This window comes from Ursus americanus, chromosome 19 (assembly GCF_024610735.1).
Source record: "Ursus americanus isolate L20-20 chromosome 19, mUrsAme1.1.p, whole genome shotgun sequence".
NCBI classification, from domain to species: Eukaryota; Metazoa; Chordata; class Mammalia; order Carnivora; family Ursidae; genus Ursus; species Ursus americanus.
The window spans coordinates 11,906,024-11,922,376 of record NC_142145.1 but is presented as its reverse complement, the minus strand read 5'-3'; the positions used below and the strand labels follow the sequence as shown (position 1 = coordinate 11,922,376).

General features: G+C 36.3%; 1 pseudogene; it reads left to right on the top strand.

Annotated features, from left to right (window-relative positions):
* LOC123787564 (tyrosine--tRNA ligase, mitochondrial pseudogene) overlaps positions 1–15,598 on the top strand; it is a 29,968-nt pseudogene extending 14,370 nt beyond the window's left edge.
* Positions 15,599–16,353: the final 755 nt, after the last annotated feature.

Below are 16,353 nucleotides of genomic sequence, written 5' to 3'. Positions count from 1 at the left end.
ATAAATTGCATCTAGGCAAATTATTCCTTCACTTCTTATAGAAACTAAATTCTCAGGACCAAATATTATTTACGAAGAATCATAAGCTAAGCTACCACCAGTTTACAATTGGATATGGTCAAGAAATGTCTTTTGCTGGCTTACTTTTGATTCATAGGAGAGACTTGCATTTGCAGTGTTAGATGCTTGGAGGAGACAGAAATGTAAATATTGACCTAAAATGTTAACAAGATAATGACCAGGAATTTTTCTAAAATGTTTCTAGGAAATTATGGATACATGGTGAACAATGATATATAGACATCACTTCACAGCCTCAAAACCAGCAGACTAGAAATATAAATCCCCTGATACTACCTGCCTACCTACCCTTGAACAAGTAAAATTGTTTTATTTGAATTTATAAAAACATTTTGGGTTTCTGTGAGTCTCTTCTGTATTTGACCTGTATGATATAATGTTTTCCCCAGTAGCAGTTTTTCCCTTTGACTGGAAACAAAACGAATTAATCATTTGGGATGCCCTGCTGTAAAAATCTATATTTATTTCTGGTGATTAGGAGTAGAGAAAATACCATGGCTTGAAGTCTGTATTTCTTTGAACTGATATCTAAAAATTAGGTAGAGTCTCTGAATTAGCTCAGACATATTCTTTACTGTGATGATCCACTATATTATTTCATATGCTTACACATATTTTAGAGTATATCAATCTTTAAAACTTATGTGTATCATTTTATTGCAGTTCAGAATTGGCCTTGTTTCTTAGATTTTAGCTTTTGAATTTTCTAAATTTGTGAGTTTAATCTTTTTTTAAATTAAGTGTTAACATGTTTTGCCTCTTTTATTTTTTATTTTTTTAAAAGATTTTATTTATTTATTTGACAGAGAGAGAGAGACAGGCAGCGAGAGAGGGAACACAAGTAGGGGGAGTGGGAGAGGAAGAAACAGGCTTCCCAGCATAGCAGCCTGATGTGGGGCTTGATCCCAGAATGCGGGGATCACACCCTGAGCCGAAGGCAGACGCTTAAGGACTGAGCCACCCAGGCGCCCCTGTGAGTTTAATCTTAACCCCCATCATTTATAATTATACATATTTCCATTGAATTTATTAAATATTTGTAATTGAAGAGATGAAACATTTGAAAATTGTCTTCTTTTAAGGTAGTGCTTTCAAAGACCATTCCACTAACATTATAAATAACACTAGCAAATAAAGCCTGCCTATAGGAACAATAATTAGCTTTCCTTTGTGATGGGATAGAATCAGAACTCTACCGAAATTCATTATATGGATCAAATAGTATCTACTAGACACTATTCTACATTTTGTGAAATTATTTTGCTAATATTGTGAAGTTTAGTAGCATTATATTTTAAAAACCAAGAAAAAGCAGAATAGCTGTTCAGGGTATTAAATTGTAGCTTAAGCTTCCCCTTCCCCTAATAGTGCTCAATAAAATTTTACCTAATAACTTCAATTTGACCTAATAATTCTAAAAGGAGGCAAGCCAGGCAATCACCAAGTAATGGTAACATAAAAATATAATATCTATCTATCAATCTATACATATATAGATATGTTTATATATGTTTTATAATATATATACCATAAAACATATTTTGAAGTTCATCTAATAAATATTTGCTGAATACCTATGTACCAGGAATTTATGAAATACATATCTTAAAAACTATTTATTATTAATTTGTAAATCATATTTTAATTACACATAATTTTCAAAAAATTAAAAGTATATAAAATATTTTAGTATCTTTTCTCTTCTTGTGTCTTTTGAAGCCACTCTCCGAAGGAACCAGTCATAAAAACTTGGTATATAACCTTCTAAACTCTTTCTGTGATTTTACTATCACATAAATAATATTTGTATTCATTCACATTTATACTAGATTTTATATACATCTGCATGTATAAATGAAATCATTAAATAATGTTTTATTTTGTTTAGTTTTCCTGAGAGTTGCTTTTTTTCCTACTTAAAATAAGCCCTTAATACTTAAATACTTAAAAGTGTTTCCATGTCAGTACATAGAGTCTATCAGTATTTTTAACTTTTTTTTTAAATCTCCTTTATAACTCTTAGTGTGAGTATATCCGAATGTTCCCAATTTTTCACTATCAGGTACGATACTGAAATATATGTGCTCATGATTTGGTTACTGTAATTCTCCCTCCACTGATTCCTGGGGTTTGACCAATGTGATTGGCAGGACACACAAACTCCTCTGGAGGAAAACTCGGAGAACACAACACATTTCTCACAAATAGAGTCTGAGTACTGCAAATCCACATGAGATCAGGCAAGCTAGTTCTAAAACCATCATTCACCAGAATACAGCTAACAGTGAGTACTGCTTTCTTTGATTCTAATTTACCCAGGGAATTTGACCCAGATCATCATCCAAAGTAAGTTAGTTTCTGCATCCTGGTTCCTCTGTATTTTCTATGTGGTTTTCATGTTGTACTTACAACAGTATTTCCTCCTCTTTTTCTAAGACAATTCTTTTCTTCTTTCACCTAAACTATTGCATTGTTGGGGGGGGGTCCTATGTCTCCTTTATCATAGTTTCCCAAATACTTAGAATAGTGCCTGTGAGCAGTGATCCAGAAGCATTTCTGAATGATTACCTGTTACATATAACATATCAGTTGTTTAATATATTTCTGTGAAAAGGAAGGTAGTACAACTTTAATGTCATGCAAAGCCATAATAATTTAGTTCATCAACATGGGAGCTATCCTATCATCCATTTAGAAAGTTGGTTTCCACTCATTGCTTTACTTTTTCATAGGAAAATAAAAGGCTACTTACTTTTTGTGAAACAAATTATCTTTAAAAGAGAAAGAAGGAGCTGTTTTATAATTTTTTTGATGTTGGTGGATTTAGATATTTAGATACCCTTGATCTAGTAAGATTCTGACTTCCTGCATTCAAACTTCAGCTCCACTCTTTCTAAGCTGCCACCTTAGTTTCTCTGAGGCTCAATTTTCTCCTCTTTAAAATGAATATAAATATGCTTTCCTATAATGAGTATTGTGTGGATTAAATGAGATAGAGCCCAAGTCGTATGTCAAGTGCCAGTCTCTGACAATAAGAGTGCAATATTAATACTAGTAATACACTAATTAATAACAGCATATGGAGTACTGAATAATAACAATGATTAGTAAAAATAAGAATAGGCGTAATAATACTTACTGAGTATTTACTATGTGCCAGGAACTGTTTTTGGTTCTTCATATACATTAACTCATTCTGTCTTCATTACAACACTTTAAGATGGGCACTGTTGTGTCCCTATTGTATAGATGAGAGAACTAGGGCTCAGAGGTAAATAATGGACCAAGATTATGTGGTTAAATAGAGAAACCAGGCTTCAAATTCAGGAATCAGCTGCTGGTGGTACTGGAGATGATAAATAAAGAAATAATGACTGCTATCTCTATGTGAGTACTTCCAACTATTGTCCTTTAAGTTCAAAGGCGAGTGAGTTAGAATGCTTCTAGTTTTGAGAATTATGCTAAATGTAATAGTAAGTTCATAATTCTCAGAGGGTATAAAGTTATTGATCCTTTATTTGCTTCTATTAGTTGCTAAATTTTCATCTTGCTGTCAGATTAAGCTATGTCATAATGAAACACATAAAACTTGAGTAAATTAAATATATTAATTGACTATGTAAAACCATGTTAGTAACCTACATTTGTATACTAATGCAGTAAAATTTCCTTCCATCAAATTTCTACTTTTTCTCTTGTCTTGTCCTTTATGTTTGTTATCTGGATATTGATACAAACAAAAACACTGAACTTCTACTTATAGTATCATGCATGTGGTTAATTATTCCTCACACTGTTTAACATAGTGTCAGATTAGCTCTAAATTTTTAAAAATTAAGGAGAAAATAAAACCAGGATTATGTAATTAGTATTTTTCCTTTATATGTCTTGGTCTGATTAAAAAATTCAGATTTCATAGATGGACGTGGAAGAAAATATAAGAAATACCTCCTTGTATTTAAATATCAAGTTTTAATCTTAAAAGAAAGAAAATTATAGCTACTTAATTATCTCCATAAAATATTAGAAGTTAGGTTAAGCTGATGATTACATTAAAGAAATCAGATAAATCCTGCTCCACCCAGACCCACAGTACTGCTGAGAGTGTTTACAGCCATAGCCATGAACAGAGTTAATACTAACATGGTTATTTTCATTATTTACTGGGAAATTCAACATTATTTGTGTGGAATGTGGGATATTCAGTAGACGGTTTTATGGAGGGATTATAGTATTCAGTTTGTTAGTTGTAAGTAAGCAAAGGGACAGATTATTGTCATCCTTATGGAATTAAATTCTATTTGGGAAGATATAGTTTATACCTATGGATGGCTTGGAAAACATTTAAAGGAACATATAATGTATGGACATAAGACTGTAGAAAAAGTAGATATTGCGAGTATGAGAAAGATAGAAATTAAAGATGTGGTTTGAACTGCATAGAGGGAATAAAGAGTAGAAGTTTGTGTAACAGTCTCTTCCAAGCCATGCTTTGAAAGGGTTGATGTTATAATCAGAAGTCTAAAGGAAGATCATTTAAATTCCATTCTCTACATTCTCCACAGGTCTACCACTTCTTTTGATGTCAATGTAAGAAACCTGCCTTTACCTACTTCTTTGCAGGAAAAATAAAATCAAAGCCGATAAAGAAAAAGATCCCCTGAACTTTCTCTCAACATCCCTGCAAACTTAAATGAATGCATAATGCATAATGATTCCCAGCTTCCACTTCAAGGAAGGAACTGATGTTCAAGCTGCAGGGTGTGCTGTGACAGTCTGCCCCTGAAATCCCTTCAGGGTCCATCTCAGCTGTAGAGAGACTCCCTGTCAAGTTCCCACCTTTACCAAGACACCAAACCCAGGGACTGATCATAGTAGAACTGTATAGACCTTGGACAAACTGAAGGGCCATTCTAGCTCCAGGGCTCCCTATGGGATGAGCCAAGGCTGTCATTAAAACTGCCATATAGCGTTCTTTCTTTTTCTTTCTAATAATGGTCCCTTCAACACTTTTCCAAAGCTAGATCCTATTAGTGCCCCTTAATTAGCACCCTGCACACATCATTTAACATGGTCAGCCATGCCTTTTGAAATGGTCTGTCAATTTGTCTTTGAAGTCAATATATTCCTTTACAGTCTTTCTTTACAGTCTCTTTACAGTCTCATCTCCTTCACCTAACTTTTTCTTTTCTTCTTTCTTTCTTTTCTTTCTTTCCTCTCTTTCCTTCCTTCCTCCCTCCCTCCCTCCTTCTTTTCTTTCTTTCCTTCTTCCTCACTCCCTCTTTCTTTCTTTCTTTTTCTTTCTTTCTTTCTTTCTTTCTTTCTTTCTTTCTTTCTTTCTTTCTTTCTTTCTTTCAAAAGAGAGAGGGAGGGCAATTTGGGAAGGGAGAGAGATTCGGAGAGCAGAGGTAAAGAGAGACTCTTAATAGGCTTCACGCCCAGCATGGAGCCCAATGTGGGGCTTGAACTCACCACTCTGGGATTATGACCTCAGCCAAAATCAAGAGTCGGATGCTTAACTGACTGCACCACCCAGGTGCCCCTTCCTTCACCTAACTCTTAAATGTTGCTCTATCTTAGGATTCATCCTAGATCCTCATGTACACATGATCTCCCTAGACATGAATGAATAAATCTCATTCATTTTCATGGTTTCAATTACCATCCACATGTTTAAAAGTCACAAAACTACACCTTCAAGCCAACATTTTTCTCCTGTAATCAACATCAACAAATGGAACTCCTTATTGGCTTAAAATTGGAATGCCCACAGTGGTCTAAAACTCTCATTTATGCCCCCAACATTCAGGGATTCAGTGAATCACTAAGTCTTGTTGCATCTACTTCAAAAACACTTCTGTATTCTAACATCCTTCTTTCTTTTTCTTTTTTTGGTGGGGCCGGGGGCTTGTGAGGACCCTCATCTTTATTAACTCTAGTTCAGGCTATCACTCTTCACCCTTCTGTATTCTCTTCATTTTCGTTCATCTCTTCACCTTCCCATTGATTTAGAGCTGGGGCCAGAAAACTTTCTTTGTAAAGGACCAGACAGTAACTATTTTAGGTTTTGTGACTCAGACGGTCACTGTTGCAACTTCTCAATTCAGCCACATGAATTTAGACGCCACATGAGTGACATGAAAGCACGCACAGGCAAAATGAAAATGAATGGTCATGCATGTATCTCAATAAAACTTTATTTAAAGAAGTAAAACAGGGTAAAGGCCAGATTTCCTTTGTTTGCCAATGCCTGAGCTAAGTCACTATTTTTCCCAAAACTTTTTCCTAACTTCCACTCTTTCTTTAGATCTCAACTTAGATATTACCTGCCTCTGTTCCTTTGCATGTGTTTCCAACACTTTATTTTCCCTATTACATTTTATTTTAGTTATGTATGTAATTGCATGTTACCCCATTAGCTTACAAACTGCAGGAGAGTAGCAACCAAACCTATCTTGATAGTCTTTGTATCCCTAGGATTTGTACAGTGTTTGGCCCAAGGTAGGCACTAATAAGTATATCTGGATGAATGAAAGCATACTCAAAAGTATGGATTTGGGAATAAGCTAGATGTATTTAGGGGAAACCAGAATTGCTTAAAGGCAAAACAGGCTATGGGTATGGGTAGCAATCTGATGTGAGATACGATTATACTTTCTTAGAAGATGCATAGAATCAGTAAATTATCTTGAAAACATTCTAAGGTTTGAAACAGCCTTAGGAATTATATATTGCAGCAGTGAGCTGGACTAAATTTTAGTTTGCTTCCATATGATTCAAAGGTATAATGCACTTCCATCAATACGGCATGCCTAATGAATTTTCAGTGTAGGTTGGAGGGGTTCTGGTGAACGTAAAGGAAATTGGTCCCAGGACCTGACTGCCTGTCCAATTTGGACTCAATCTAATTGTCCTTTCTCATGCATATTTTCTCAAAGCCAAATGCCTCATTTCAATTACTTCCACAGGCTTTTTTATTTTTTCCCCCTGCCTCTGAATCTTTTCATCTGCTATTACTTCTGCCCTAAGCAACCATCCCTCTGTTTTTCATTTGGCTTCTTTCTTCTCAGCCTTCAAGTTTCAGAGGGGATTCTTTGGGTTAACTGCCTACATGCTGATCATCCTACCCTTGTAGTCTCTTTTCACTGTATCAGATTGCTTTTTAGAACCAATCACCAGCTATTGGAAATTGGCAGTGTTACTGGAAACGCATTGTGCCCCAGATTCTCTGTGAGGAGAAGATAATGATAGCACTTACCACACTGGTTTATGCGAGAATTGAATAAATTAAAGTCTTGAAATCTTTCTGGAAAATAATATAGGTTGGCTGTGTAAAATAAAGATGATTCATTTAAATATTAATTATAGGATTATTAATGGTGATTGTATTACTACTTACTAATTAACCATTATTAACTATTGTTTATTAATTATCTCCCTCACTAGACTGTATAATCAATTAGAAAAGGGCCATATGTGATTTTGTTCTAAATTATATACCCAGTGCCTATGGCTGTGACTGGCACTGCAGTTACTGTTGAATGAATGAGACAGTGCTGGCAGCCTTCTCTCCACTGCCCATGGTTAAAATCCTTGAGCTAACCGGTGTCCAAAGCTAGACCAAGAAGCAGAGGTCTACAGAGGAATATACCTTGCTCAGGTCACCTAATCAGCAGGTTTAAAGTAGGGAATTAAGCTGGAGAAATTTATCTTGTCCAGGCCTGCCTATGCCAGATTTTATTTCACCAACTGCTAAATATTTACAAGATTTTGAATGCCACACAGGACTTCCCATCTCTTCACCAGTTTCCACTGGTAAAGCAGTTGTGTATGGGAAGTTTTCAATTCAAATACTGTCTCACTCCAAAGTTTGTTCCTATGTCCAAGTTTATGAGTATAAGGAGGCATTAGATAAGCAAGTTATTTGCTTCTACCGGAGGTTGGTTGTCACTAGTTCCCTCTGGTGTACATGTCTGTGTGTCTAAGTATTTCAGAAATAGAAGCTTTTGTACTTAAAATTAAAAGTGAGGAAGAAACCAATGGCAGCCAGTCAGGCAAAGTGGGAGCTACATCGTTCACATAAAACGAATAAAAGCATTTCTAGTACTAGAGGATGAATATTCCAAACTACATAGCTTACACTTGAACAATAAATATACATTTAAAATATTTGACTGATGTTAAAACAGGTACTTAATTCCTGAGAAAACTGTTTTGAAACTATTGCATAGATACCAGAGGAAAAGCAGCTTATCTATTTTGGAAAATAAGACTGTTACATTTACTTTCAAGTATGCTGGTAAACAAACATTCAAGGTTACACCTTACAATGTATTTTTACGGTAACAATATTTCCCATTAAGCACAACACAATAAATCCTTTTAAGTCTTTTTTGGATGTATTTTTCTCTGAGCTGTATTTAGCCTTGAACAAGGCATCCTGATGAAAAAATTTCCTAGAAACCAATGTTGAAAAACAAGAACTTATGAAATCCCATTTTATCTACAAAGAGACAGCAATGAAAAGAAAAAAAAAAAACAACTTATTACAACAAATGAAAAATTGTAACTCCTTTGCTACTAAAAATTCCTTTTATTGTATTAACACACTGTCAGAACACATAAACCTATTTTGTATAGCAATCAATTCTAAAACAATTACAAAGCTTGCAACACAGCTCTGGAAAAGATCTTTGAGTTGTCCTGGCTGAAAAAATTCTCTGAAAATAATAGAACTATAATTTTGAAGGAAGGGGCCTAGGAATTGTTTTTCCTAGGGAAAAATATTAAAAAAAATAAACATTTAGGTTTTTTTTAATCAAACTAGGAAACACTGATACACATAAAAATAGAAATCATCATTAATATTTGGTATCCATGGGTCATTTTTGTGTGCATTTGGTATATAACCATTCGTTCTTTTTATTCTGTATTTCTTTTCATTTGAAAGGGATGCTACTAACTGTAATGGGGTACTATTTTGAGCAAGTATGACTGTTTTTCTTTTCTTCCCCACCACAGAGCTAGGTGAATGTTATCCCCATAGAGAAACTCTTTTGCCAATATGGTACCTAAAACAGTAGAGTAGCAATAACTGAAAGACAGATAGGTAAAACCCCTATGTTTCTCAGTTGTACACATAATTTGTAATGTGTAAAAAAGTTACCATAAATATCTCTAGAAGAGCACAGAAGTACATGACATTAAATTTGCATATCTAGATAAACCAAGGATTAGGAACAGAAGTGTGTTCTGCAGGACTAGAAGCCCTGTTCCGAGGCATCGGTAGAACTACGTGAAAAACAAAAAAGCAGAAGCAATGAGCTACCTACTAGAATGGAGGACAGCACTCAGACCAATGACCCTCCCTAGAGTGACTCAGACACTTAAGCTCTTGTGGAAATTCAGATTAATCCTGGGGAGAAGAGGAGGTGAAGAAACTTGAAATGACAATAATAATCGTAAAGAGACTGAGACTGCATTCAGGGGGGCTCAGTTTCCACGAATTGGAAAGCTTAACTTTTTGGCAACAATTCACAGAGGTGATTTTAGTTGACTTATAGCTAAAGAAATCTCACCGCATATCCAAGATGCATATTTTAACCTGTTAACAAATACATTCATAAATGTAACAGTTTCTCAAATGCTAATATATTTTATTTTAATATTTATTTATTTATTAATTTATTATTATCATTTTATTTTATTTTTTTAGTAATCTCTACCCCCAGTGTGGTGCTAGAACTCAAAACCCCAAGATCAAGAGTCGCACGTTCTACCAACTGAGCCAGCCAGGCACCCCTCAAATGTCAATATATTTTAAACATTTTTCCATAGCAGTACCTCTACCAAATAATTTAAATTTAACACCCATATAATTTTTCATTGTATGAGTTTATTGTAATATATTTAACAAATTCCTTTTTTTTGGATATGCCTTGTTTCCCACATCTTTATATAGTTGCACATAAATTATTTTCATCTTTTCCTTTAAATTAAAAGTCTAACTCTTTAATTGCTAGATCACATGATAGCTACCTTTTGAATTTTTTTATGTGGAAAATCAAATATTTCTCTAGAAATATTATACCAATACACATGGCTGAACAGTATCCATAATGGATCTTTTCACTGTTACGTGGGGAGCAAGGAATAGGAAAAAATTTGGAAATTTGATAAACATTTAATATTAACTCAGGTTTTTAGAGACACTTTATTACAAGTAGATTTAAATGTTTGTCTTTAGGTAACTGGCTGTTTATTTTTCATTTACTTATTTTTCAAATGATACTTATTTATCTGATTGTTTTTATATACAATATTAATGTTGATTCTGCCTATATTAAAATATTTCCAGTTGATCTCTTCATTTTTAATTAATTTTTTGGAATAAATTTAGTTTCTCATAACATTAAGTAACATAGTAAATAGTGTTCCTGTATACCCTCAGCCTAATTTCCCCCAATGTTAACATCTTACATAACCATGGTGCATTCGAAAAAACTAAGAATTTCAGTCTGGTATAATATATTAACTAAACTGTAGATTTCATTTAGACTTCACCAGTTTTCCCACTAATGTCCTTTTTCTGTTCCAGAATCTAATCCTGGATACCCCATTTCATTTTGTAATCCTGACTTTTTAGTTTACTTCAGCCTGTGACAATTTCTCTGTCTAGTTTTTCATTACTGAAACTTTTGAAGACTACTAGTCAGGTATTTTGTAGAAAGGTCTTCAATTTGTGTTTGCCTCATGTTTTCTCATGATTACACTAAGATTATTATGGGTGTGGGGGAAGAATACCACAAAGGTGAGGTGTACTTCTACCATGGTTAGTGTTATACGTCAACTTGGCTGGGCTATATTACCCAGTTTTTTAATCAAACACTAATTTAGGTGGTGTTGTGAAGGCATTTTATAGATATGATTAATATCTACAATGAAGGGACATTAAGAAGATTATTCTAAAAAATGTGGGTGGATGTCATCCAACCACTTAAAAGCTTTAAGAACAAAGACAACTTTCCTGGAAAAGAAGGAATTCTGCCTTAAGGGTGCAGAATCAAATCCTGTCTGAGTTTCCAGCCTGAGTTTCCATTGCCCTACAAGATTTAGATTGCCAGTCCCAACAATCACCTGAGCCAATTCCTTTAAATAAATCTATATCTCTATATCACCATATCTATCTACTGTCCATGTATCTATTTACTTTCCAACCCACCTCTCTTATCTACTACTGTTACTATTTTCTGGAGAATACTGACTGATACATCTTCTCATTGCTTGATAACAGGAGATAAATAGAATGAACATGACTCATGATGGGAGAGGTTAACCTTGATCACTTGGTATGGTTGATACCTGCCAGGTTCCCTTTCTGTAAAGCTTCTATTTTTCCCTTATGATCCTCTACATTTTACAAAGAGTTGTTAATTCCAACGGATAGTCAAGTAGATTGGAATTAAGTTCTACTTCTTTGGAAGGGCAACTGTCTACATGTATTATTTGGAATTCTTCACTAAGGAAGACTTATTCCTTCTTCCCCATTTCTTTATTCATTTGACCTTTTATTTATCTCAATATCGATGAATATATACTTATTTTGTATTTTAGGTTGTAATACAATATTATCATTTATTTTATTGCTCAAAATTTTCCAGGTGTGGCCATTGGGAATTCTTTTAATTGGCTCCTGTATCCTTTTTACACACCCCCAGCTTCGTTTTGCTTTCTTTGAATGTCCTTTCTGGCACTTCAAGATCTCCCAAATCATCTTGCCCTATTTTCCAAACCCCAAGAATCAGTCATTTTTTCCAAAGGACCTTGGTTAAACTTACTGGAGAACTGTATTTGGAAAACAAGAGCTGAGTTCTCAGTGTGCTCACTGATATGTCATTGTTTGTAGGCCCTGTCAATAGACGAGCTAAGAAATATATGTGTGTACACAAAGCTATGCATATGCTATATCTGAAGTGACTCCTCTGCTAATCCAGTATCACAGGACATTCTAGACCTCCTCTTGCGCTTATTTTTAACTTTTTAATTTGACAATGAGGAAACTGGTTACCATTAACTATAATTTATTTACTTGCTTGCTTAACTGTAGAATACATGTAAAGTAGTTTCAGAATTGGTAACCCAGGGGCGCCTGGGTGGCTCAGTCATGAAGTGTCTGGTCATGATCGCAGGGTCATGGGATCGAGACCCGCATCAGGCTCCCCGCTCAGCGGGAGCCTGCTTCTCCCTCTTCCTCTGCCTGCTGTTGCCCCTGCTTGTACACACTCTCTCTCTGTGTCCAGTAAATTAATAAAATCTAAAAAAAAAAAAAAAGAATTGGTAACCTATACTCTTCTGGGAAATCAATTTAATAACTAGAGTATAATCTTTATATATGGTTCTTTTAGTCTGTAGTTTTAACAATATTCAGTAGAAACATTGTTTCCAAAGCTACTCAGGTCAGTTCCTTTTTACCTTCACTTTCATCAATGAAGTCATACTATAATTTAATTTGCTGTTTCTTCTATTAAAGGTGGGGACAATGCTATTTGCAACCCAGCACATCATTAAATTGATTCTAGAAGTCTGGAATTGTTGATAAAGGCTTCAAGGAATTCAATGGGAAATATTTTTAACAAATTGCACAAGATCAACTGGATATCATATACTTTTAAAAATTGACCATTAATTCATACCATACTCAAATATTAACTTAAAATGGATTGTAGATCTAAATATTTAGTCAGAAATCATAAATTTTTTAGAATAAAATCATTAAAAATTTGGGGTAGGCAATGTTTTCTCAGATAGAACACAAATAATGGAAACCATAACATATATCTTTAGAACTAGGTACATAATCACATACCTATGTCTATAAATTTGACTTCATGAAAATGAAATCTTTTCTTTCTGAAAGACACTATTATGAAAATAAAAAGGCAATAATTAGATTGGGAAAAGAGGACTTATAAGACATTTATCAAAGACACTGTATACAGAATGTATAGAAATCTCTTACAATTCAATATTAAGACCACAAACCATGATTTTAAAACACTGATAAACCTGGGCACCTGGGTGGCTTAGTAGGTTAAGCTGGCAGTTTCAGCTCAGGTCATGATCTCATAGGTCCTGAGATCCAGCCACTTGAGTCGGCTTAGGATTCTCTCCCTCTTCCCCTCCCCCACTTGTATGCGCTCACTCTTTATTTAAAATAAATAAATAAATAAATCTTTTAAAAAAACATTGATTAAGACCTCAGACACTTCAGAAAATATGCAAATGTTCAATAAATACATGAAAAAACACAGTATTATTACTTATGAGAGAAACTGCCAAATTAAAATCTCAATGACATAGCCCCACAGACCAAATACAGTTATTAAAATTAACATGAAAAATGCTTACCATAATTTTTGTTCTCGAGGATGTGGACCAACTTGAACTCTCATATACTATTGGTGGAAATGTTTAAGTGGTACCACCATGTTGGAAAATACTTGGTAGTTTTTTACAAAGTGAAGCATACACATACTGTGACTCTTCGGTACTTATTCAAGGAAAAAAATGTAGAAAGATGTTTACATCAACATTATACCACCTTCATTTCCAGTAGTCCAAAGCCGGAAACCAAGTGTTCATCCTCAGATGAATCGATAAACTTAAAAGTAGTAAAAGTACTTAAAAGTAAACACACACTTAAAAGTAAATACAAAAACGCAGGGGTGGGGGTGTGTACATGGCAAACCATTGGTAAATACAGATGCATCTCAAAACGTTTATTCTGATTGAGAGAAGCCAGGAAAAAAAAAAAAAGACTGTAGAACATGATTCCATTTGCAGATAATTCCTGGAAATGCAAACTAATCTGTAGTGACAGAAAGCATATCAGTGATTGCCTGGGGATATATTAGTATAAGTGGTATAAAGGAATACAAAGAAATTTCTGAAGGTGACAGAAATGTTTTCTTTCTTCAATGTGGTGATAGTTTCATATAGGACCCACATACATTCTGACAATTTTTTTTAATACTTCAAATATACTTTATTAAACCTGTTTTTAAGAATGTACCAAGTCGAGTAGGAGGAGGGTACCGAGAGGTGTGTGTGTGTGTGGGGGGGTGTCTGATGACTCTAAGATCCCAGCATTCCCTTCGTGCTGCCACCAAGATGGCGACACCCATGTCACCGCTTTTTCCAGGCAGGCCGGTGGGCTGGCACCTCAGGGCCATCAGAAGTCTTGCCCTTGAGGCTGCCTGACGCCACTCAGGCGCTCACGGTTGCTGGCGGCGCAGAAAACTCAAGAATTCAAGGAGTTCTTACCTGAGAAGGGAATGAAAAGACAGTTCCCGGAGCTCTTCCACGGTGGCAGGGCAGGCAACTCCTCAGACCATCTACAGCGGCTTCACCAACGGCCGTCTCACTTCAGGTGGGGCATCTGCCGGCGCTGCTCGGCCTGTTTCCCTTCCAGGGAGCCGGCCACAAAGTGATCGCACTGGCGGGAGGCGTCACGGTGCTCCTGGGACCTGAGCTGCAGCCTAAGGAGCCTGAGATGTGAGCCGCGTCAGCAAGGGCTGAAAACCCCAGTGGCGGCTAACGCCCAGCCGCCCTTCACAGATGGGCAGACCTGGGGCTGCCTCACGGTGCTGCACAACACGGCCCGGGTCAAGAAGCCGCTGCTGGTGGACTTCCGGCGGCAGTGCGCAGCCGCTTTCCCACGGGCATGCTGCTGAGGGGGCTCTGCCTCCAGACTGGTTCAAGAGCCCCGGGGGCGTGGTGTGGCCTACTTCTTACTCTTGAGGCTCCAGGCCCTTCACCTCTACTGCCTGATCTGGATGTCAGGTCCAGCAGGGTGGATCCGATTAGCTGGGCGACGTCGTATCCGGATACGAGTTCATCCACAAGTTGACCGGAAAGACATGTTCCACGAATTACAACTGGAGCAAATCTGGTGAAGTATGCTGGCAGTGCTGTTTGGCTGCGTAGACCTAAGACATTTCCATTTGAATTCTGTCAGTTCTTTGTCGGGCCGCAGGATGATTTGGTGGAAAGGTACCGGAAGCTCTCCACCTCCCTTTCCCTTCCAGAGATTGACCACATAATGGAGTTACAGGTCGAGAGAGAGGAAAGCGGGGTTCCCAGAAACGACTTGCTGCAAAAGTTAATAGAACTTACTCACGGACAAGAAGGACTGGATTCTGCTAAAAGGTGTGCAGAAGCCTGTTGCCTTAGTAGCATAGATGCACTGGAGGTCATGTGTGATCAAGAGTTAAAATGGCTGTTTAAAGATTTATTTTCTGAATTAGTTCTTGACCCTGGAACAAGCATCTTGAATACAGGCCGCAAAGCAAATGCCATTCTAGGGTATTGGATGATAACACGGGCGGAGTCAGTAGCACAGACAGGCAACAAATCCTGAGAGCGTTTTATTTGTTGGGCGACATATTCTTAAGAATGACTTGCGTTAATTAAAATGGGAAAAAGAAATTGCTACACCATAAAATGGTTTCAGCTGTGATGAAAAATCCTGATTGTTCAAACAAACCTATCCATCATTCATTCTTAAGTTATACGGAAGTTATGGCTCCGGAACTTAACACCATGGATTGCCCGCATCAGAGCAACAGGGAATGGAGCGTAATCTAGGCCTCCAGGGTGAGTAATTTCATTATTTATGTAGCTTGGTTAATAAGTAGGGTGTTTGTGTCATGAGGGGATATTTTATTTTCTGATCTGCAAATGTTAAGGACCACCATAGAAAACCATGATTTCTTGGGTTAATCTCTTTTAAAAATAGTACTTCATGAAGAAACTAAATGCTGTTTTTCGTATCTTACCTTTCTTGTTCTCATTTTTGGTAATGAGGAAGAACAATGAAGAAGAGCTGTGTGAGGAATTATGGATATTTTTATATCAGGTACTACACATAGCTCACTGATCTCACCAGTGTTGTACTGTTCTAAAACCAGCAGCGCCTCTAGTGTCCACATTACATTAGAGATATGAAATCTGGGGGCGGCTGGGTGACTCAATCTGGTAAGTGTCTGCCTTTGGCCCAGGTCATGATCCTGGGATCCTGAGATGGAACTTCACCTTGGGCTCCCTGCTCGGTAGGGAGTCTGCTTATCCCACTGCCCCCTCCCCCTCGTGTTCTCTCTCTGAAATAAATAAATAAAGTCTTAAGTAAAATAGAAATATGAAATCTGGTGTCGGAAACTTGTAAATCTCTAGTTTTTGCATTGTTTAGGAAGTGAAGGTAGTTCTCCTGAAAAA